Raw genomic sequence first — 22,763 nt, forward strand, 5'->3', positions numbered from 1 at the left:
GATCAAACGAGCCCTTTCAACATGTCGCTATGTTTGGGTGGCTTTCATGTCTTACCTCATTACTGGAAAACTTTTCTTTTGACTGCAGCCGAGGTTTGAGAGGAGTCTGGACAGACAATGAGGTTGGACGATTTTCAGGGCTGTACAATGAGGAAGGCAACAAAGATTTTGTCTCAAATCCCTCTTGAGGTGCTGGAGCCCCAACTCTGTACTGCGGCCTGCAGGCCTGTGGACTACAGTCAAACTCCTGAAGCAGAGGATTTGTAAGTCTTCTGATCAGACTCTGCTCACGTGGAGGAAGAGCTAAATCCTTGCAGGGAATCAAGCAGAAATGAGATGAACTCCCCACAAGACACCCCTTCCTATTTTAAGCTCAATTTTGAATGGAAAAATAGTTAAAGGAAGGCAAATCTGTCAAAAAACAATTACATCAAATTCCAATTTAGGAGTTGCATAAGGGGATATTTTACAACTTTTTTTAGGCCTCTGAACTAAATTGAGTGTATTTATCATCTATTTTACTGATATTTATCAAATCTGTGTTGGAAAAATTTAACACATGTTTTTCAATTCATTCAACTAGTGTAAAACCATAAAGTCTAAATTTCAAAAAAGCAATAAGATAAACCTTTCAGAAAATATTTAAGTGAAGATACCTCTAGCTCCAAAAAATACTGAACTTATCCAAAACACTGGGCAGAAATTCCATCAATGATGTTGCAAATGAACAAAAATGACACATTTGAAATATAATTCTAAAATATTAATAGATTTATTATTATGATAAAGTGCTATATTTTTGTCTTACTTATCAAGACTCAAGATGAATGAAATCAGATTCCAAACTTTCAAGGCAAGGTTGTGTTGGCTTAAGAGAAAACAACACAAAATAGGACTTGAAGAATGAAAGTTGAAAACACGTCCTCATAAAGATATCTGCCAATATCTAAATGTGGCAGAAAGGTCGTTTGGGTTGATCAAATAGGGTAACAAAGCCTGACTTTTCAACATCTTTGTTTAGGCTTGATTTGGACATTTTTAGCTTAAAAAGTTACACATCCAACACTCTTTTTTGGGGTTCTGAAAAACAAGGACAGGAGGACCTTATAAATCCAAAATGTCCATGGATTTCCTAATTTGGACGAAATTAGGAAAATCAGAATAACACACCACACATTTCTTAAAAATAAAATACTTTATTCAGACATGACAATATATTCAGTTTTAAATTATACTTAGTTCCAATAATTTTGGGGGGAAATGGGCAAACAAAACTTTGGACCACTTCCATGTGTATACATATTTTTTTCTTACTATGAGAAACAGGCTGCAAAAGTCAGAGAACCCACAGAAAATTGAGGTTTTATTGATCAGTGGAGGAAACCACATTTCACTTTTTTTTTCTGGAAGACACTGTTCATCTCAAACACAAGAAACTGCACTGACATTTTGTTTTTTTTCTTGATTTCTCATCTTTTCTTGCCAGACCTTTTTTCTGAGTCTGTCACTTGCATGTTGATAGATTTATTTCTTCTCTCCCTGATGCTCAGTTTTTGTGAAGCATTTTATCACCTATATCCTTTGATAACTGATCTGCAAGGTCAGGTACATGCAGTTTTCAAACCCAAAATTCATCATTAGATAATAAAGACATAAAATGATTGAAAACATTTTTTTTTTAAATGCTGTTTTTGTGATTTTGCTTGAGAGCCAAATTGAAAATGATATATAGGCACCTTATGTGAATTTTCCACTCTGATCATTTTTCCTTTGCTCTGAGGTACCAGCCTATAAGAGCAAAGCTTTTGTTCCCTTTATCACTCGCTGTTCGTTTGTCTCCCAGCCGGAAAAGCCGTGTTAAGATACACAAGCAATCCTATTATCTGATTGTCTTATCAAACTTGAGAGACACAGCACCCCAAGTCACTGTGCTGAAAAGGTTAAGCACATCAGTCATCTTTGGTTATAGCTTGCTGCTAAAATACTCTCTTTTTTCAATAGATTATTTAGATTTTTGCATGTTTACTTTGTTATTTTTCTACTTATATATAACATTACTCAAGTTCTGGTTAATTTCTTATGGCCTCTTCTCAGCATTTCAAGTGCAAGAGTGTGCAACCTTTACGCAGCATTTGACACCGGGGTCAGTCGTATTGCCCCACTTGAACTAAAAGACATTTAGTTTGGTTTAGAAAGTGAAAACAGGGACACCATTAATTTGTTTGCTCTCCCACTAGTCATGACCGCAGCAAATGCCATCACCTCAAAGAGGTGGTCGGCCGTCCTCACTTTTATTTGTTTGTTTCTTTGGAGAGTGTGAAGTTCTGGAGCCCGGCTGCAGCGGACATTGCGTTTGTGCAAGGAAGAGGGGTGGGGGGCGGCAACCATGCAGAAGGCGAAAGCTATAGGGAGCTAGCAAACAAGTTAGCTGGTGACAGAGCAGGGGGGGTTGAGGAGGTGGTGATGGTGCTGGGAGGGGTGGGGATTCATTTAGCCAGGCATAGCTGCTCTTGTTTGTGGTTGTCCCTGACAGCGTCGGCACCGCTGCTCCAAAGCACCTGTGTTTGCTCACTAGCTTTCCCCCAATCTGCTCAAAAAATGCTGTGAGCATGTCACATGGTGGCCAGATAGCCTGGGCACCATGGGAATACAAAAGCCGGGGCTTTTAGAACAGTTAATCATTAATAGAGGCATCTCTTTTGTTCCCATTCAGTTCCGTGCTGACAGAGGCTTTGATATTACATATGGCAGACAGGTCAGACGCAGATATAGCCAAGTGCATCGACAGGAAGGAGCTTTCAGCTCAAATGATGCAGGGAGATGAAAGTGAGGCTGCCCGAATGTGTCTCCTCATCGGAACATCCATGAATTTCTGTAGAGGATGGAAAGAACAGTGGTATAGTGTGACATTACAGTACATTACTATGTTTTAAATTAACAAAGTTGACACTTATTGATCCCTTTGATTCGTCATTATCCTTAGACCCAACAGTCTCTTCATTGAGACTAGCCTTGTCACTCGGTTTTGAAACCTACAGTTTGAACACAAGGATTAAAAAAAAATAACCAGAATGCAGCAATAACTACAAGGAGATAATCTGGGTCTATTTAAGCATTGTGATGTTCTGGTGAGATATTCAAGCTGACAGACTATAAAGCTCCTTTTGAAGTACCTTCATGCGACAACTGGAGTATAACTGCTTCATGGTCTGAAATTTGATTCACATTTTATGTGTGTCAAGAACAAGAATGCAATGCAGAGAGTTTTAAATTGACAATGCAGTATGTAACATTTATTTGAAAAAAATTATTTTATATACTTGTTCAAACTGCTACTCTGTCGTGGCAGTATGATATCAGCTGAAATTGGGTCAAAAACAACCAATTAGAGTAAGGAGTGGGATCCCCGTTCTGTAATTATGCAATTATGCAATGATAGCGAATGAAAAATAGTCCCGTTTTTTTCTGCTATTGTTAAATTGCCCAGCATGTTTATGAGCATGTTTGACAGCGCTAAGACCCTCCTACTGGTTCTAATTGGTTGTCTCTGAGGAGAAAAATTTTTGTGTATGGAAATAGTAGCACTGAGATGAGGTCTCATGCCATACTACCACAACATAGTCACAGCTTTAACAAATACAAATATCACAAAAACATTTTTATAAGAGTTAGATCCTGCAGCTTTGGCTGGTTTTTAACACATTTCAGTTGAAAATTTTGGAGCATTTGATGTCTTACCTGACTAGAACTATTAATTTAGTAATTTACAATAAATTCAGATCATTTAGTCCCACTGCAGCCACTGACTAGTTTAAAAGGGGCCAAAGCCAAGTCAAACTTTTGCCATCTTTGAGCAACTTTAGTTTTAAAAAACATTTCAGTGGACTGAACAATCGCTACAAACCTTTGATAATTATGTTTCAGACAATTATTTGTAATGAAGCTGATGATTATTTATCTATCGGTATTAATATTGATGGATACTCTCCAGCTCTGTAGGTGATAGTATTGTAACTAAAGTTTGTCAACCTGAAAGAAGATGCACAGGAGGTGTTTGGTCAGATAAAGGGCATCAGAATGTCTGGTGAACTGGAATGGAAACTGTACTGCGTGGTTCACTGGATGAAAACTTTTTATTGTTATTCAACCCAGTTGGATCTTAAATAAGACCATGCACTGCTTGAAAATCACACAACAAAGTGCTTTCTAATCATCACACTATTTTGATAATGTATTTTCAACCCAGTGCAAAATATCTTGCTGCAAGAAAGATCTCCAGAATTAAAGTTAGCTGTGAGAGTCCAGGACGTGAATAAAGCAGATAAAGTTCAGAGCCTAAATATGTACAAAACTGCTGAAGTTGACGTTGAAAATAATTGAACCAAAATGTATTTGAATCAAAAGGCTTGACTTATTTTGTTGGCTTAAATTAGCATTTGATAAAAACTCAATTAATTGGGATAATTAATTCCAACTGTTTGAATGAATTTGATTTCTTTTAATCTGACCACATTAAAGAGCCATAGATTAAGATTTTATTAAATGCTAAAATATTTGTATTTCATCTTTACACTGCTTAATCCCCCGAGACGGAAGAAGTCTGTATTGGTAATGTTCTCCGACCTACGAGCAATTACCTTTAGCTTCCAGCATGGCAAATCATGATTGACAATGTCATGTAGTTAGATATGTATTGCTTTTAGCATTTTAGCAGACAATAACCATTTCAGTATTTAGTTTTTTGCGGGGGGTTTTGTTGTTGTTTTTTTGTGCATCATTAACAAAAGTAAAAATTAAAAACTGATTGGCATGATGGCAAATAAAAAGGGAAAGGCTTTTGGACAGTCCTTGCAATTAATTAACATCCCTTAATCTCAGTTTGCTCTTCATCTTGAACCGTCAATGAGAAATCTGGGACTCATTTCAAGTTGGTCAAAGTCGACTTTGGAGCCGGGGAGTAATACAAATGCGTGAACTTGCTTTCACAAAGCAGGGACAGATTTATCTGGAAGGGGGAGATTAGGTTTGCTCAGCTACATTTATATAAAAAAAACTCTGAAAGGGTCGGAGGCAAGCTCTTATGTACCATTTACGTCAGCATGCCAATTGTTCTTTATTGAAACTTTGTTTCGACTCCACCCTACCCTCCCCTTCAGTGCTAATGATACTGTATGGAAACCTGAAGAGGATGGTGGGACCACAAACATTTACGGCTGAAAATGCAGCACAAGTGCAGGCAAAGTGGCCACTCGATCTCGGATGCTCAGTGTGCCAGGAGTCAATCATTAACATGGCACTTTTAGTGATATCTGCTCTCTCTGGCACTGAGTGGAAGGAAAAAGATAAATGAAGGTTGTGTTTCAGGGAATGAAGTAAGGCTCCCGCTAACAAACTTTAGGTGCTTTAGCAAACATACCAGCCCACACACCAGCTCTTTTTAAGAGGATTGTAGTCGGTTCAACCTGCCCAACAATGGTGAACGCTTGTGCTTACGTCACCAGAAGAAATTTGCTTAAATGTAATGATATGTTGGTTTCTGGTATTTGTTATTCATTTAGGAATCGTACAAATGACAAATAACACCTTTCAGTCATCCAACATTTTCTTTTCTTTTCTGTTTCAACTTGATCCAAGCACTTAACCAGAAAATAAAAAGGACGTCTTTGTCTTGTGAGAGTGTCATGCAGCTGTAAATCTTCCACAGCTTCCATGCAGCTCAACTTCTCTACAGTGTTTTTTATTTGCTAACCCTGGTCACCAGCGATAAGGGCCACTGATGTCCCTAAACTGTACTAACTTGCCTTGACATGCACATTTGTGCTATGGAACCTGAGATAGGAGGGAAATAATGAGAAACAAAAAAAAAAGTAATAAATAATATCCTCTGTCTCATTTTTAAGAAAATGATCAGGTTGAATTTAGTCAAATGACAGACTGAACAAGTGTGTGTCTCAAACAAAAGTTCCTGTTTCAAGAGGGAAGGAGAATTGCTGATGGATGGCTTGGCAAACATAGTTCACATACCTGGGCAATGCCACGGGCCGGTCACAGCCCAGGACTGAAGGGGACATTGTGTTTGAGTTTGTGTGAGCGTGAGTGCGTCAGCGAGGCTCCTCCAGAGCTATCCCTCTTCTCTCCGAGGCTTCCTCTCCCTCCTCTCCTCCGCTCGGGCCGTGGGGATCACTTCAGTCAGCAGAGCCCTGTTTGACAGAGACACAGCCTCCATATAAATCCCATCCTCCTATTTATTTGATGTGCAGTTCTACTAGGAAGCCTTCGATCCGTCCTCGGGGAGCCCGCATCTCAAAACACTCAAATAGTCTGGGTGTGCAGATAAGCTCGGGGCCGGAATTATACTCCCAAATTCATAAATCCTCACAGAGCTTTTTGCACTTCCCGTTTTAAATCACATTTACAATGAAATCTGCATCATATGGGCTAAGTATTCCACCAGAAAATGTTCTGATATTTTTAACAGGTTTTAGTATTATTTTGTGCAATTAAAATACACAAAGAAAAATGTAGAGGAAAATTTGTTTTTAGCGCATCTTTCTGAAGTGGCGTTTGGACTGTGAGATGGGTCAGTGCAGCCCTGATGAAGAGGGGTAAACCTTTATGAAGAACACCCAGGAATGTTTAGTTAACTTGCTTGTCACATTCAAGCCTGTATGTCAAAGGTGTTTACCGGGTGTTGACATCGATAGGCTGCTTAAAAGGTATATGATGGTATAGAGGTGTCTAGCTGAGATATATGGTGATTTTTATTATTATTATTATTTGCAAAAATTGATATGCACATAAAATAAGAAATTAAAGGAAATATTTTATTTTACATTGCTTATAAATTTATACTCTTTCAGTAAAGCATATGTTAGTCAAAACTAGAAATTCTTCAAAACATTTTAATTACATGATATAAATGTAACCAAAGAGTGCCCAGTTCTCATTTAACCTTCACACTTATTTTAGAAAGCTCAGTAAATTCTTGGAATTTTGGTTGATCCCAAAAAAAAAGTATGCAAAAAAGTCATGCAAACTAGGTCACAATAACCAGTGGTTATGGCAACCCTGGGCTGGACCAAAGCAAATACCCTCACACAGATACAAATTTTAGAACAGTGCTCAGAGTGTTTATGTAATGGAACACTATGAAGTACGTGCATATTTAAATGTATTATTATAACGTGGAATCACGGTGCATTTTACAATGAATAAATATTTTTTTATAGAATAGAACAAATGCATACATAATTCTTTTAATGCATTTTTAAACAAGCAATAATTTTTCAACATGTTTTCCAAATTGTTTGAGATAAACAGCAAAATCTTACATGTAGCAATTTTAAAACGCCAGTAAATTTTATTTTATGACTATTTTCCGCTCTTATTAATAATATTATGCAAGCAAATCATAATTACACAGGCATTTAGTTTTATGATGCAACAACATGTAAATCAGCTGATAATGTGCAGTCCAATTTCCCTTTATGTGCCACCACAGCAATAAAATATAGTGAGTAAGTTAGTGAAGGGCAAACATGGGATATATAGTATAAATTAAAATGTTGACAATTCTAAAATGACTCTCAGTATATATATATATATATATATATATATATATATATATATATATATATATATATATATATATATATATATATATATATATATATCCCAGAAAACTATCCCATCATAATTATAGTTTTGTTTAAAACAGAAATTAAAAGCATCATGCTTCACATTTAGTTTGTCTGAACTTAATTTTAACATTTAAAAAAAAATATTAACATGTCTCCATTTTAAGATTAATTTTCTTTTTATAATGTACTTGCAACCAAGAGGATCCTTGCAAATCTCCCGTCTGTCTGTCTTTCTGCCTCTCTGTGCTTCCTTCCATCTGACCACCCACTGAGAGGCTTGTGATGAGAAGCCAGTGTTCCTCACCTCATCCTGGCACCTCTACGCTGACCCTACAGGTGACAGCTAACCTGTTAAAGTACCTGGACATCCAATTAGTTTGGGTCACATCACCTCCACTTTCAGCAACTGAACCAAACACCAGGGAGAGAATCATGGGCACCCCTCAGACTGTTTCAGGTAAGTGGAGCGGTGTTGTAAGTTTCCTATGACTCACACAGCTCTTTTCTCCACCCATGAATGCTGGAAGATTGTAGGTCGCGGTTAACTTTAGAAACGGAGTCCTCTCAGCTCATAAATTACACGGCAAAGGACAACCTTAAGCGGTGTTGAAATGCCTCGAACAGAGCTTTATTTCAGCGCTGCTGGAGCGTGAAGCTGGGAGCACCACCCCACAAGGAGCCTAGCTCTCACAAGCACACATAAGACGGCTATTTATCTTGCCATACCTGAGGTCTGACATGCTGGCAAAGCACTGTTGGTGCACCAAAGGCGGATGCAAAAACAAGCACTTGCTGTTTCCTAATGATGCTGGGTTTTTAGGGTGCTTTCACACCGTGTCATACCTTTTTCTTTTCTTTTTTTTTGCAATAATGAAGTCTGGTCCCACATTTGAAATTTCACTCCCCCAACCAACAAAAGGGTTTTCCTTCCTGGAACCTGCCTTGGCACAGCTTCTGGCACTTTGAAATCTGATCTGATAGATTAAGAGCTTAGCCATTAGAATAAACCATTGTGGAGTCATTATGAGTCGTATTTTCATTCTGCCGAAAAAAAGAACAGTTTTCATGCTGCGTCTGTGAGTAGAAAAGGCATTTTGTAACCACAGATCATCACACTGTTTAAATACATTTTAACCCCAGTGAAAAAAAGGAAGCTTACACAACATTTGAGCTTTATACAAATGTGACAGTAAAAACAGGCAGTGAACATCTTTTTTTTTTTTTTTCAAAGGCCTGCTTCACAACATCATATTGTGTCGAAAACATCCTGAGTCTGACCACCCAAGGGGTCCTGACACCACAACCTTTACAGAGGGGGATGGGTCTCTCTATCTGTTTGTATTTTGGCAAGTGTCTGCTCACATGCATGAATACGCTCTTCCGTCTTATGTGTATTGATCCTCCTATGCATTTCACTGCTCCTCTTTTTTCTTGTTGTTTGTTTGTTTGTTGGAGAACCTTTCCTATTCTTAATTTTTTTTCTCCACAGCCCTGGCCTCAGAATCGGCCTGCTTCTACTTCCTGCCACATAGACGATGCCCCACTGATTGAGTGGTAATACACATTCGGCAAAGAACAGTTCAATGTAAATGCAGAACAACCAAACGGCTCCTATAGTGGTCTTAATTTTCCTTCTGAATTTTTCCTCTTTTAACTTGAAGTCTTTGTTTGGTCCTTTGTTTGACTGTGTTAGTTTTATTTTCCCTTTTAAAAGAACGTGGTTTTCCTATTAAATCAAGAGACAAAGAAGTGGAAGTTGAAAAAAAGTTGGAAATTCAGATTTTTGTAAGCATTTAACGCTTTACGAGAATTATTTGGTTAAACGTCTCCAGATTTTAAAGTTTCTTATTGTAATTGTTATATATGAATAATCACTAATACATTTTGTGAGGATGAAAAACCTCACAGTGCCCTTAATAATACCACACCAAAGCATTTGTTTTATGCCTCTGTAAGTCAATAACTAGTTCAAAAACATAAATCTCTTTAAAAATTCACAATTCTTTGTAATCCTTCAAAGCCTGAAACAATAAATACATTTCAGAAATTAAGATTTCTAACAATTGATTTTTAGAAATAATGTTTTAATAACACATGTTTTTTCCACGTGTTTATTGTTGTTTCAGCATAATCAATATCATAGGCTTGTGTGGTAATTTAATTGTCATAGCCAAAAAATGCATGTATTATAAAGATGATGGCTCCCCTTTACCTTATTATATTAAAAACAAGTTATCTATGACACAGATATTCCTGAGACCTCTGCCTTTAAAACAAAATTGTTTCATTTGCTCACCAACTTTGTTCTTTATAAAAGTATTAAATGCTGTGTACATTTTGAAGCCCTAAAAACAGATTTTTAAATGTATAATTATTTTCAATATTTGGACAGCACAATGTTGTTGTTTTTTTATTATGCCTTGGATTTCTCCTTTTTGTCAGAATTAATATTTTATGTTTTTTTATAATTATTATAACCAAAAAGATAAAGAATTTGTAAACACTTCAGACAGTGTATTTACTTAATCCAAAATGTATTTTGGAAAAGAATTAATTTTGTAAAGGAGGCAAAAGTCTCAGGATTTTCTTTTTAAAAAATTATACATTCGGTTTTTTGATTGAAGTTAAAATTCTGCATCTTTATCACCCTCTGTTATTGACTTGTGCTTCTCTCTCGAAGACGAAAAGAGAGGTCAGGCCTTATCCCCTAACCCCGGCCTAAACCCTGCCTTTTATAGCAAAGTGGGGAGTGATTCAACCTTAAACGAGCATGCATGCAGGCAACAGAGATACAAATGCGATAACCTGTTCAATTAGACAACACCCACCACTACAGGCAAAAAGTAGATAGATAAATGACCATACAGTATGGTGTACAATGGGAATTAAAAGTATAGGGCAGCTGGGCTCTTATCTAGCCAGGGAAGAAGAAACCAGGCAACAAAGGGAGGCCTACGACTAAGAGGCTTGATGCATGGGAAAGCCATGGGCCGGCCATTGTGGCTGCCCTTCTGCTGAGCAAATAGTCCAAACTGTTCATTCCCCATCTCCTATTCTCTCGTCGGTACATTGTTTGTGTCCTTGCATTTCATTCTGACTGGGGAAGATTGCTCTCAGGGCCAGTGAGCAAACAGTCCAGAAAAGAGCCAGCTATCTCCTGCCGTTCCCAGGAGAACTAGCATTTTTATTTCGGCTCCAAGCTGTCAAAGGATTGGAGAGTTTATGTCAGGATCCTGAATTAATTGCTTTAAGCCTCAGGGCCAAAGCCGACGTTTTCTTCTTTCTTTTATTATTATTATTAAATGTTTTGTAAAATGTTTTCTACCAAATTATGCATTAGCTCTCCTTCTTCTCCATTTTTTTCCTCTTTTTTTTTTTTTTTTGTTTAGGAGTCGCCAAACATTTGGTTTTGGATAAATACCGGGATGGTTTGCTGCAATACAAATGATGCGTTTAGATGTTGTTGACAGCACAAAGGCGTGAATGGTGACTGGCTACAGCGCGGCTGTTAAGGATTTGGTAGAGCAAAGGCAAACAGCAAACTTTTTGTGTGGGTGTGTTTTCTTCTATTCCAGGATGGTAAGTGCACGAGCCAAGTCTGGCAATAAAGTGTGTCGGCTTACAGATGCCTCAATAAACCATAGATGTTCAGACATTTGGTAGACGAAGCTTTAAAGGCTCTTAAATATTCCCTATATGGCCAAATGGACTTCACAACCGTCTGTCACCCTTATATTTCTCCCATGCTAATGGTTAAATTATAACAAAACACAATATATCATACTGGTCTGTCAAAGGATCACTATTTTCCATCCTGCACATAAATAACTTTGTCAGTAACATTGGCACTAGAAATGTCCACTTTTACACTGAGGATATGGTAATATATATATATATATATATATATATATATATATATATATATATATATATATATATATATATATATATATATATATATATATATATATATATATATATATATATATATATATATATATCAACATTCACATCCAAGCTGGCCCTCATTCAGCAGGAGTTGGCTGTTGAAACTGTCCAATCAAATCTTAGTCACTTAACCTGCCGCCTATTACCACTATTCACAGTTCATACATGGGATGCAAATTACAAATGTGTGAGGGTTACTTTGTGATTATAATGTCAGTCATGCTTCAGCTTCATCTCAAACAAAAACTGACATTTCTATTTCAGAATGAATTCTTGTTTTCCCTTTGAATCTAAAAGTAATAAAACATTTGAGTAAGTAAAGTTTCATCCAGCATTTTGAACTGATAAAAGTGTTTCAAAGTAAAAGCAAAACAACAAAAAAATATAAAATCTGCACAACAACACTTACTTAAAACAAAAGGATGAACACCACGTATCAAACTAAATTAAAAAAATAATAATACATCGCAGAGCGGAAAAAATTAACTAGAGCCATGTCTATATGAATGAGCAATCAGCTGCCTTTCAAGAGACTCAGTAGCATATAAGCAGCAAAAGTTACAAGAGTTGTATTCCAAAGTCTTGGTGCTAACTCAAAAAGTCCATTGAGAGTTGAATGAGTGAGTCAGACCATCAGCAAGCCTTGACTTGACGATCAAAGGGAACGAAAGGAGAGAAAAAGGTTGTAGTAGGTACAAAATATATGAGGAAGCTTTTCTATTTAAGGTCTAAAGTTTAGGACTAACTCTCTAAAATTAACTTTCATCCAATACAGGAATGTCCAGAGTGGCATGATGTGCACTGTTTTGTTTTGTTTTGTACCAGTTACAATTATTTTAAATTAATTTACATAATCTGTAGTAGATAACATTTCTTTGTTAAATCAACCAACAGTGCAATCAAAATAATCACAAAAGGTTTGTCTTGTCATCTGATCTAGGTTTTTACACCAGCATTCTAAATTCAGACATTTGCCGTAAGCAATTAGAGAAATTTCAAATTGGAATAATGTTCAAAGTTACATTGAAGTATGAAAAACAACCCTCGGATTTCTGAAGCTTAACAGCACAGAAGAGCAAATAACACTGAAAAATTTTGCTTGATTACATTAATCAAAAGCAATCCTCATATTTCTGTTGCTCAAGTGAACAGATGAATGTTTTAACATGGAAATGTTGCTAAATAACAGAAGTCATCTTATCAGGGTGATGACCTGAGTGTCTGGGTAATATGTGTTGAGTTGGTAAAATGATTTAACCAACTCTTGATTTATGTCAGGGACACAACGAAAGTAGTCCATAAACCCCAAATGAGCAGCTTAGAGATGACAGACATTATTTATAGACTCTTATAGTCTGTCCTAGTAGAAGTGCGAAGAGTAAGAAAAGAGTAGAGCCCAGAAATACGCTTTGGGAAACATGACAACATAGAGCTATCTTTCGTGTATTAACCAAATTACATTTGTGACACTGAAAAATCTGCCAAAAATTTAAAAAAAACACAGCTGATAATCACAATCAAATGCCTAACGGTGAAACTTTGATCAACATCAAAGGATATAGCCTATATTTATGTCTCTACAGCGTGATGAAGTTAAGATACATGCGCCTATACGTTTTAGGCACTATTTTAGATATAATTTTGTGCTTCAAAATACATTTTAAAAGTGAAACACGTGTTTGGCTGCTACATGTTTAATGTCCTAATGACTGACAATATTAGGACTATTGTCTCTCTTGAGCATTTTCAAAGAACTTCTTATTCACTTAAATTAAGATTGTGTACGCATGTGTTCTTTTATTGTTCTAATTTGCAGTCTTAATCATTAATGCTGCATGTCTTGCTTAGAGGACCCTTAAAAACGAAACTCTTGATGTGAGTGACATATTTGTAAATTAAACAAAGTAAAAATTAAAACCAAAATTTGTTTTTGAGAAATTTCTTTGGGCCTCCAGACAACACATTATGCACTATGGCGTTTGGTGAATGTGATGAAGTAATTTAGCAAAACTTCCCCCTGAAAAATAACTTCAAATCTAGTCACTAACAGATCAGTTGAGGCACTGTCACAACACAATTAATCTCTTTATTGTTATCACTGATTAAAGTGACAATAAAAAGTGGAAACTTTTAATGTACTTCCTGCTCATCAAAAATTAGGAACCAAATTAGTGTCAGAGAACAGCCTGTTACTGTAAAACTTTTGGGGTTTTAATGTCCTGCACCAATTCTAGGAAACATCACAACGAATGTTTATGTCAGTCTAAGCTTTGGTGAACTTACAATTCTTGCTGATCAACAAATATAGCCAGACTTAGTATTAAGGCACTCAAGGGAGGAAGAGCTTAAAGACTAACTTTGGATTTAATTTCACAGCAGTTAATGCTTGGATATGTTTGTGCTTAATTGGCAGAATTCTCCTTTTGACACACTTAAAATTAAAACTTCTGGGATGTTGAACAGTTAAATTTGTTGTATTGATCGTAAATAAACAACTCTTTCAAGTCAACTTTATCCTTTGCTGTTTTAGAGACTAAATAAATGTTTTTGTAAGTAATGAACATGGAATGGCAGTCCAACAGTTACAGCCTTTGAAACCACACATCAGTTACTGAACTATGAGCCAACATCTCTCTTTCAATGGGGTTGTGTAATGTAGTCAGCCATTATATTTGCATCCAAAATTCATTTAGCACTATGTTACAGGGCTGCATTGTGTTATGCCATTTGCTTGAAAAAACCCTTTTATAACCGCCGTCAGTCTCCAACTCCTGACTTTGATAAATCAAAGTGGCAATCCTAGTATCACGCAGTCATGTGATACTAAAGTCTAACTTAGTAAATTGGAATGAAATTAAAAAATTTTGCTGGATTTCAACAAGAAAAATTTTTATCACACATATATTTTAATCTTTTAGCCAAGGAAGACTTATAATTCTCTTTCTCAGATAATTAGATTGTTTGTGGTCCAAATTGGCCCTCTGAGAAAAAAAATACATTTTGTCTTTCATTTGGAAATCAAAGCTCCCAAAGTGTGGAATGAAAAGTGGAAAGGCATAAAATTCCTGATAGTTAAGGTTCAGTGTGATGTTTCTATGAACAATGGATTTGATGAGTAATGTCACCGATTGATGTTGGTCCTCTTTGTTCTATAAAGTTGAAAGTCAGTTCAGCAGACTACCAGAAATGCTCATTTCATTTTCCACTTGAACTAGGCACCGATCCAAAGTGCAAAAAATTGCTTTAATGATGGGATCACTGATCCTGATTGGCCAGGAAACTTGCCCGACTTAAGACTCAAAGAGAAGCCATAATATATTGTCAATAAGAAGGTGAGACACCAAACCAAACAATCCAGCAGAACTGAAAACTACTATTAAGGCAATCTGTGCTTCCTTAACACCTCAGCAGAGCCACAGGCTGATTGCCTCCATGCCACACTGCTTTGATGCAGTAATTCATGCACATACTTCCCGTAGGCTGAGGTTACTGTCAACATTTTTCATTGGCTTTATGTTGTATTTTATTTTTTCTGAGCAGAAAGTGGGGTTTTCAACAGCTCTAAATCATAATAAAATGCATCCCTCTGCATAATGAATCCATGTCGTACATTTGCTTCACCTTTTAAAATTAGTTACTGAAATGATTTACTATGCTGCATGTGTAGTCACTGAGCTGTTCTGCAAAATGTTCACCTCCTCTTTATGTAATGAAGCATGCACAATTTCCTTTTGCACATGGAAGCAACTGTGTAATTGTGTGTTTATGCCCACAGCTAATTTAACTGTGCGATGTGCAACATGTCTGCCTTCATGTTTTATCTTTCTATGTGCCACTTAAAGATAAGAGTGCCACAGCTCTGACCAATAAATCTGCCGGTTGACTCCTTAATCTGAAAGGATATTGGGTGACAAATGGCGAGATGTTGCTGTCAGCGTCAAGCAGGCGAGGGTTAAATAGTGTGTATCAGGGGACTACTCTGCTGTCAGGGAAAACATACAGGATTCATCCTTCACCATAATCTGCTCAGCAGCCTTATAGACACCTCCCAGCTTTCCTCAATCCTTCATCCGAGCATCCGTCTCCCCTTTATAAATAACACAGCCATTTATATGGAATTAAATTGGGGATTAATTTGATTCAAGTCAGGGTATGGGAATTCATTAGTGAGCTGACAGTGGCTACATACATGGAGTGAATTTAATTTGAATCCCCCAAGGGAGGCGCTATACAAAGCTGTGTGAAATAGAGCTCTGAAAGACAATTAGAAGTGTTTTTTTGTTTTGTTTTTTATATACTGACACCAGTAAAGCAGAACTTTATTGCTGTTTATGGCTTTTCATCATATTAGAAGCAGCACGTGACATCTGGTGAAGGTGAATGAAATGGATAGATGACGTTTGGTGCGAACGGAGAGGCTCGGCCTTGTCTTGCGGTAAGGATCAAGACCCTTGCATGAATGGGAGGATGTATAAACAGCTTCTTCTTTTTTTTTTCACCCAGATCTGGCTTTCACTCATGTATGATATTAAAATAGGCACATTATTTGAATGTCAGTGATTCTCATGAATGTCGAAATGGGCACATCCGTTGCCGTAGTTTCTGACAAGCAGTGCAATGTAAGGCAAATGCATTAAATTCAACTCCAAAGCAGATTAACGAAGTTACCCCCCAGCAGCACACCAGCCTTGCTGTTTTCTAAATTGGACAAGTCCCATTGTAAGATATCCTATCAATGTGCACATGTCTGCATGAGTGAACATATGCAGGACAAAATATTCCGTAGTTTGTTATTCCGAGGACAGCACCGGGGGCACACAGGCTTGTTTGCCTTTGCAGAGAGAGGAGATTGGATTGGGGGTTTAAATGAATCGCTGGCGCACTACGTTTATAGGTTTCATTAACTTTTAATGAGTTGGATGTCCTTCGATGTGATTGGTTGGCAAAGCTTTGCTTTCACTTCCTGAAACAGGAGCTCAGGAGGGGGAAGTGAGGGAATATTGCAGCAACTTGGCTTGCATGTTATGACCATGTGCTGCTAAATGTGCCACTTAGGGTGGAAACGGCTCATAAAAAGTCATATATACGTGGTACTATTCATCAGCTGCTTCTGAGAGTGGAATCTGAAACCTGGATGTATCGAGTCTCGAGGGGAATAAAGAAACCACGGCAGATCAATCACAGTCTAGCAGGCATCCTTTTACCTCTCCTGACTGACATATCATTTTATGGTGGCTCTGCCAGCAAGGTTTGATCTCAAAGACAGGCGCGAGGCCCAAAGGGAAATGCCTGTGGAATTGTCAAAGAGGGGCTAGAAGCACGAGTGAACACAAATGCTTCCAGCTGATGCCCGACTTTATATTAATCTCCATCCAATATAGTATTTTTCTGCCTGGATGATCACACTTTTATTATCTTGCATTGAGGATTTTGTTGGGGGTTTTTTCTGGATGCTTTATGCCTTGAGAAGCTCATCTAACCCTCCCTTCTGGGCCTCAACTCAGAGCTCGTTTGAAACAAAAGCTTTGACGGTGTCTCAGTTTTATCTTCGTCTATGGAACTCTCCAATTCAGAAGTTGAAATCTGGTTAACAACGATTGATATTCACTGGTTTCTTTGAGACTGTTGCTTTTCAGTTTGCATGATGAGAATAAACACTGACCATCCATCCACTTCCAGAAGCATAAAAGCAGCAGGGCATAGAGAGGCACCCCGTCCAGGCCTGAATGGATTGCCTTTAGGTCACTGCATATCCCACCAGCTGTTGCCTCACAGTACTCAATGGGCATTGTTGATGGCTCTTTCTGTCTCCATTCTGTGTTTTCTCTCTCAGGACTTGAAGGAGTCCTGCACTGGAATGTCACAGAGTCGTGTCAGAACTGAGTGCAGACACATCACAGACAGCATCCGCTTTCTCACCCTGTCCATCGGGCCATCCCTCTCTTTTTCTGCGCTTCTCTTTTTCGCAAATTCACCATTTCAGCTTATCATCTCCATGTTTTGACTTGCACTAAATCATTCCATTGTGGTGGTCAAGAAAACAAAGCATGACACTTTAAAAATAGATATGAAATAATGCCAATAATAATTTGAAGGTGGGAGTGGGGAAGCAAATTTTCATTAAAAATGTGGTCACAAAAACGCTTTAAAAATTAAACAATGATGACTGAAAATAAAGGAAGATTTTTTTTTAATTAGAAAGCTTTTCAAGAATAACTTCCAAGATGCAAGATGTTGATGAGTAAAAAAAAACTGCAAATGTACATTTTGCCCATATAATTTAATGTTTTGTCAAACAAATGTGATCCATCTGTAATGAAAAACTCATCAACTCTCATAAGTAAAGATTTTCCTGTCAGAAAGCTGTTCACCCCAAAATATATTGTTTTATGTGAAAAGACCAAAACAGACATTTCAGCTTATTCACTTATAATTGTTTTATTTTCCGTTTTTACAAATAAAACAAGTTGCCAGGAAAATGTGATATGATTAATGCCTCTAAAATCAATGATAAAACTATATTCTGAAGCTATTCAATATGCCAAAATGCAGCGTAAGATGCTGTTGGTTTAACACAACAATCAGTGAATTGGAAAGTAATTTTGTTTGCAATATATTACATTTTAATTTTTATATGTTATCTAGTAAAAATATGTGATACAACTGCATGGATATTTGGGTTTATGATTGATGTACTTTGGACTGCTATGTAATAGAACCTATATTTTTGTTGTTTAAAGTTTAATGCCTTTACAATATCAACTTCAATCATGTGGTGTTTTTTATTATTATTATTATTATTATTATTATTATTATTATTATTATTATTATTATTATTATTATTATTATATTTTACAATTTAATAGTAGCCAACCTAAACTGTGAAGAACGTCCATTTTGATATGTATAAATAACCTGGTTAAAAAAAATATATATATATATATATATATATATATATATATATATATATATATATATATATATATATATATATATATATATATATATATATATATATATATATATATATGAAATTGACTAACAGTAATTATGAAAACATGCTTATTGATTATTTTTTATCAAAAAAAAATGTTTAAACCCCCAGTGTGGTAAATTAAACTTATAAAATGTCTGTTGTGAAGCGTATTCTAACAGAACCTTACGCTGTAAAGAAAAAAAAAAGTAAATCAAAGTGATTTTTGAAAGTGATGAAAGTGAAGAGCAAAAAAAAAAAAAAAAAAAAAGGAGGGAAAAAGGCACAGGGATGGAGTGACGGGCACGGAGCGTCTCACCGGGACTGGCCGCCCTGCTGTGAAACCATGGGTGGCTTGGAGTTCTGACTTTGTGGTCCCTTTAATATACTGAGGGACGACAGTTTGCCCTGCTAAGATATAGGATTAGGAGTATTTCTGGTGAAAGAGGAGTTAAGTCGGGCTAGTGTGGACGGTCCCTCCCCTGCAAAAAGGCTGAGACAGAATTACAGCTTGTTGGACCGGTGTCCCGCCGTCTCCGTGGAGACAGATCTACTTGGGTGTTCCAGTCCGCGGGCTGCAGCGCGCAAGCAGCCCACGAAGGTGCGGCAATGCTCCCTATTCGGGGTATAGGCCTCATAATGCCATGCGACCCCCTTAAGTAATTTGATAAACCTGGAGAGAGCCACACATAGACATCGAGCAGTGTAGATTTGACAAAGCGAAGATCAATTACTGCAAATTAGCAGAATATATATATATTATGATTCCAATTTTCCCCTCTTTGGGCCTGTATTGACGACGTCAGGAAGTCCCATCGAGCTGACGCCCATGGGTGGATGCTCATATTTGGCTTATAATATGAGTCATTCGTAGAGAACGGAGGCCTAAACTCGCCTTTAAGCATTAGAACGTCTCACTTTAGAAGATTGATGCAATTAGAAGCAATTAAAAGACATGAGGAAAAGGGGGTAATTGCCAACCATTGTTGCGACACGGATAGTTTATCTTTCAACTCTTTAACTGTGATTATCAGAAATATGCGTTGGTAATCCCTGCTCAATGCCCGCGTTTTTCAGACTTTATCAAATGTTGCAAATCTGGATGCAGCCAAATCCTTAAATGGATGTAAAAGGTGCGCCCGGGTGCTTTGTTTCCCAGCATGAATGGGGGTCTCCTCCGCAGGCCCCCAATCAAGAAATACGCAGATTTGAGCTCAAGAAACGCAAAGAAATCAGGCTAGCGGGTTAAACAAAAAGAAGAAGAAGAAAAAAAAAAGAATCAACAGGCGCGCACATCCTCTTTTTTTCCCCCTGTTGCTATAACAACCCATGCGCTGGACTACGATGGTGCTGCAGGGGCGTCTTTCCCTGAGTCAAAAACTTGAACAAGAAGTTAAGATAAGAAGAAAAACGAATGTAAATTGTTGTGGCCTCTTTGCATATTTCCCCTCCTCTAGAGCAGATCAAGCCTTCTTACCTTTAAGTTTGCGGAGATCCAAAAGATCATTCCCGGTCTCAAAGCGCGCTATAAAGGGTTCTTGACCGGGGTTATCCCACCTTCAAAGGGCTGGGGGTAAAAGCCGCTTTCAGAGGAAAATGTTTAGTAATATTGGCTGAGGGATTTTAAAAGGGCTCTTTGTTCATTACAGCCTGTTGAAGTTTTTTTTCCCCAAAAAAACTCGTTATTATTATTATTATTATTATTATTATTATTATTATTATTATTATTATTATTATTATTATTATTATTATTATTATTATTATTTAATGCGGATTTCTTTTACGCGATTGCGTGGGTTCCTTTTGCGTAATTCCAACATGTATTATTTTCAAAAATATGACGTTAACAAAATGCATCAGTTGCATCGAATAACAGCGACACGGTGTCAAGACAGAAGTTCTATATCCAAACCCATGCGAGCATGGGAACGCAAGATAAATCAGCCGCACACTGCAAAAAATAGCCAACTGCGCGTCTTCAAGTCCACATTAAGTCTCATTCGTCGCCGAACATGTGTGGACATCCGCAAGTCAATCACACTGCCTGGTTTGAAACAACATGCAAAACAATATTTGCTGATGCGATGCGCCTGAATAAAGGGGGAGAAAAAAATCTGCGACTTTATATTTACATTTAATAGGAAAAGATTAAATGCTGTTTTGTAATACCGGGTTTTTACAGGCGTTTCTCCACCCGGCTCGCAGATCAGAGATACAGAAACTCGCTTTCCAGCACACAACCTGCAGACCTCTTCAACTTTGCACCACATAAATCCAATAGATCTTCTTTTTTCCCATGAGCTCGGGAAATCGTATAACCTCTTCCGCCCACGTTGCATGCACACGAATTGCCACCAATTTGCTTTACACGTTAAGTGAAAAGAACCCAAGTGAAAACGCAGCATTTTTATGGAAAATTAAAAGCCCTCGTACCTGTGCAAAATAGCCGGCGCTTGTTGGCAAGCCCCACTGAAGCCCATTGTAGAAGCTTGCCTTCTGCCTTCTGCAAAGGGCTCCAGACATCACAGCATTTATTTGAGCTCAAACTCTGTCACTGTTGACTTTAGCTACAAAGCAAAGATTTCACTGCCACGCTAGTTAAAAAAAATGATTATTTTACAGAGATATCGATCAGCACGCTATAAAAAAATCAGCTTAGCATTATATGTCTAAAATGAATAGAACGAAATTTAATGTCTGTGTAAATTTACAGAGCCGCGGGCGGCCTATTCAAAGTTTACACTTGTGCAATTTGGTTTGTGCGCGTGCGTGTGTGTGTGTACTCTTCCTATATGCGGGCATAGCCTCCACTCCATTGTTTACTGGCTTTGTTTATTCGCAGATCACGCTGTTTAAAGTGCGATCTGCAAAGAGGGTCTGGAGAATAAACGCACACTTTTGGCCCCTACGTGTTCAGAAGTTCGAAGGGGTGACGTTTGGGCTATAAAGGGGGCAGAAACTGTCCCCGGCCTTGGATTTGAGTTTGTGACGGTGGGACCAACTTGGGGGTGAGAGGGGTGGGTGTGAGTGGGTGGGTGGTGTTGGATTCATGTAGACGACAGTCAGCCTTCCTTATCTAACAAGAAGGGAGGGTCCCGCTACTTTAAAAATAGGGAGTAGACAATGGAGCCCCAGATTGTGGGAAGAGAAGTTAGAGCATCATTCAGGCAGTTCAGTTCCCCAAATCAGGCCTCCTCTGCAGCAGCTATTCTACTGCACTGCGGGAGGTTGTTCTGTCTGACAATGACAATTAATCTTATTCACTGATCTAAACTTTGTGTGTGTGTGGGGAGACTGACAGGCCCGGCTGGTGTTTGCCTGGCACACTGTATGTGGGGGAATTTGAACGCTTGATTAAATATCCTTATGGAAAAATCGGTTTTACCCTGAACTTGCAAGCGTGTCTGTGATGGGCTTGATTTATGTTACTTTCTGCGAGGTACCCAAAATTCGTATGAGCTTTTGTTTTTGTTTATGTTTTTGTTTTGTTTTTTTTGTTTTTTTAAATGCATATTATTTTAGGTAAAGAACAAATTTCTCTATGCATTTTAATGCCATTCTTTCCAGACGAAAATGCAGAGTCGTTGATAGGTTAATATCTCCATTTCTGTTTGGGATTATTGAGCATATATTTGTTTTGTTTGCATTTCCTGGGAGACAAATTGTGAGCATTGTCTCGGTTTTATCCTGCAAAGCTATTAATCCCTCAACTGAAATTATGGGCCTTATTAGGAAAGCATTGCATCCACAATTTAGAATAACTTTGAATAAATAAAAGACAGCCACACACATATGCATGCGCTAAGACGTGTACATCTTAACGTAAATACTGCCTTCTTCTGCTATGTATTTATTTATGTGTGTATTTTTTTGTTTAATTATTTATTTATTTAAAATAAAATATGTATTACAAATGTTCTTGATTGAGCGATCAAATATATGTTTACTTTTTAAAATAGCATTAGGAATATTTTTTATTATTATTTTAAGCTCATTTTAAAGCAAAGCAACATTTGAAATAGTTTTTAGCAATTATTGCTTATCATTTCTAATGCTGTCTATGTTGTGTGGAAATATTTGTCAGGTTTTTTTAAACATAGACTTTTGTTTGTTTATATTGGAAAGAATGTTTCGTAAAATTGCTATGAAAACCCCCAAATTAATAATAATATAATAATAATAATAATAATAATAATAATAAT

The 22,763-nt window shown here is 37.3% G+C and overlaps 1 long non-coding RNA gene across 1 annotated transcript; it reads right to left on the minus strand.

Moving 5' to 3' along the window:
* Nucleotides 1-1,205: 1,205 nt before the first annotated feature.
* Nucleotides 1,206-21,082, minus strand: LOC129365366 (uncharacterized). Its single transcript, XR_008606510.1, has 3 exons — nt 20,995-21,082; nt 6,025-6,200; nt 1,206-2,872 (listed from the first exon to the last, which is right to left on the minus strand). It is a non-coding gene; the product is annotated as an uncharacterized LOC129365366 (long non-coding RNA).
* Nucleotides 21,083-22,763: the final 1,681 nt, after the last annotated feature.

This window comes from Poeciliopsis prolifica, unplaced genomic scaffold (assembly GCF_027474105.1).
Source record: "Poeciliopsis prolifica strain line A6 unplaced genomic scaffold, Auburn_PproV2 SCAFFOLD013, whole genome shotgun sequence".
NCBI classification, from domain to species: domain Eukaryota; kingdom Metazoa; phylum Chordata; class Actinopteri; order Cyprinodontiformes; family Poeciliidae; genus Poeciliopsis; species Poeciliopsis prolifica.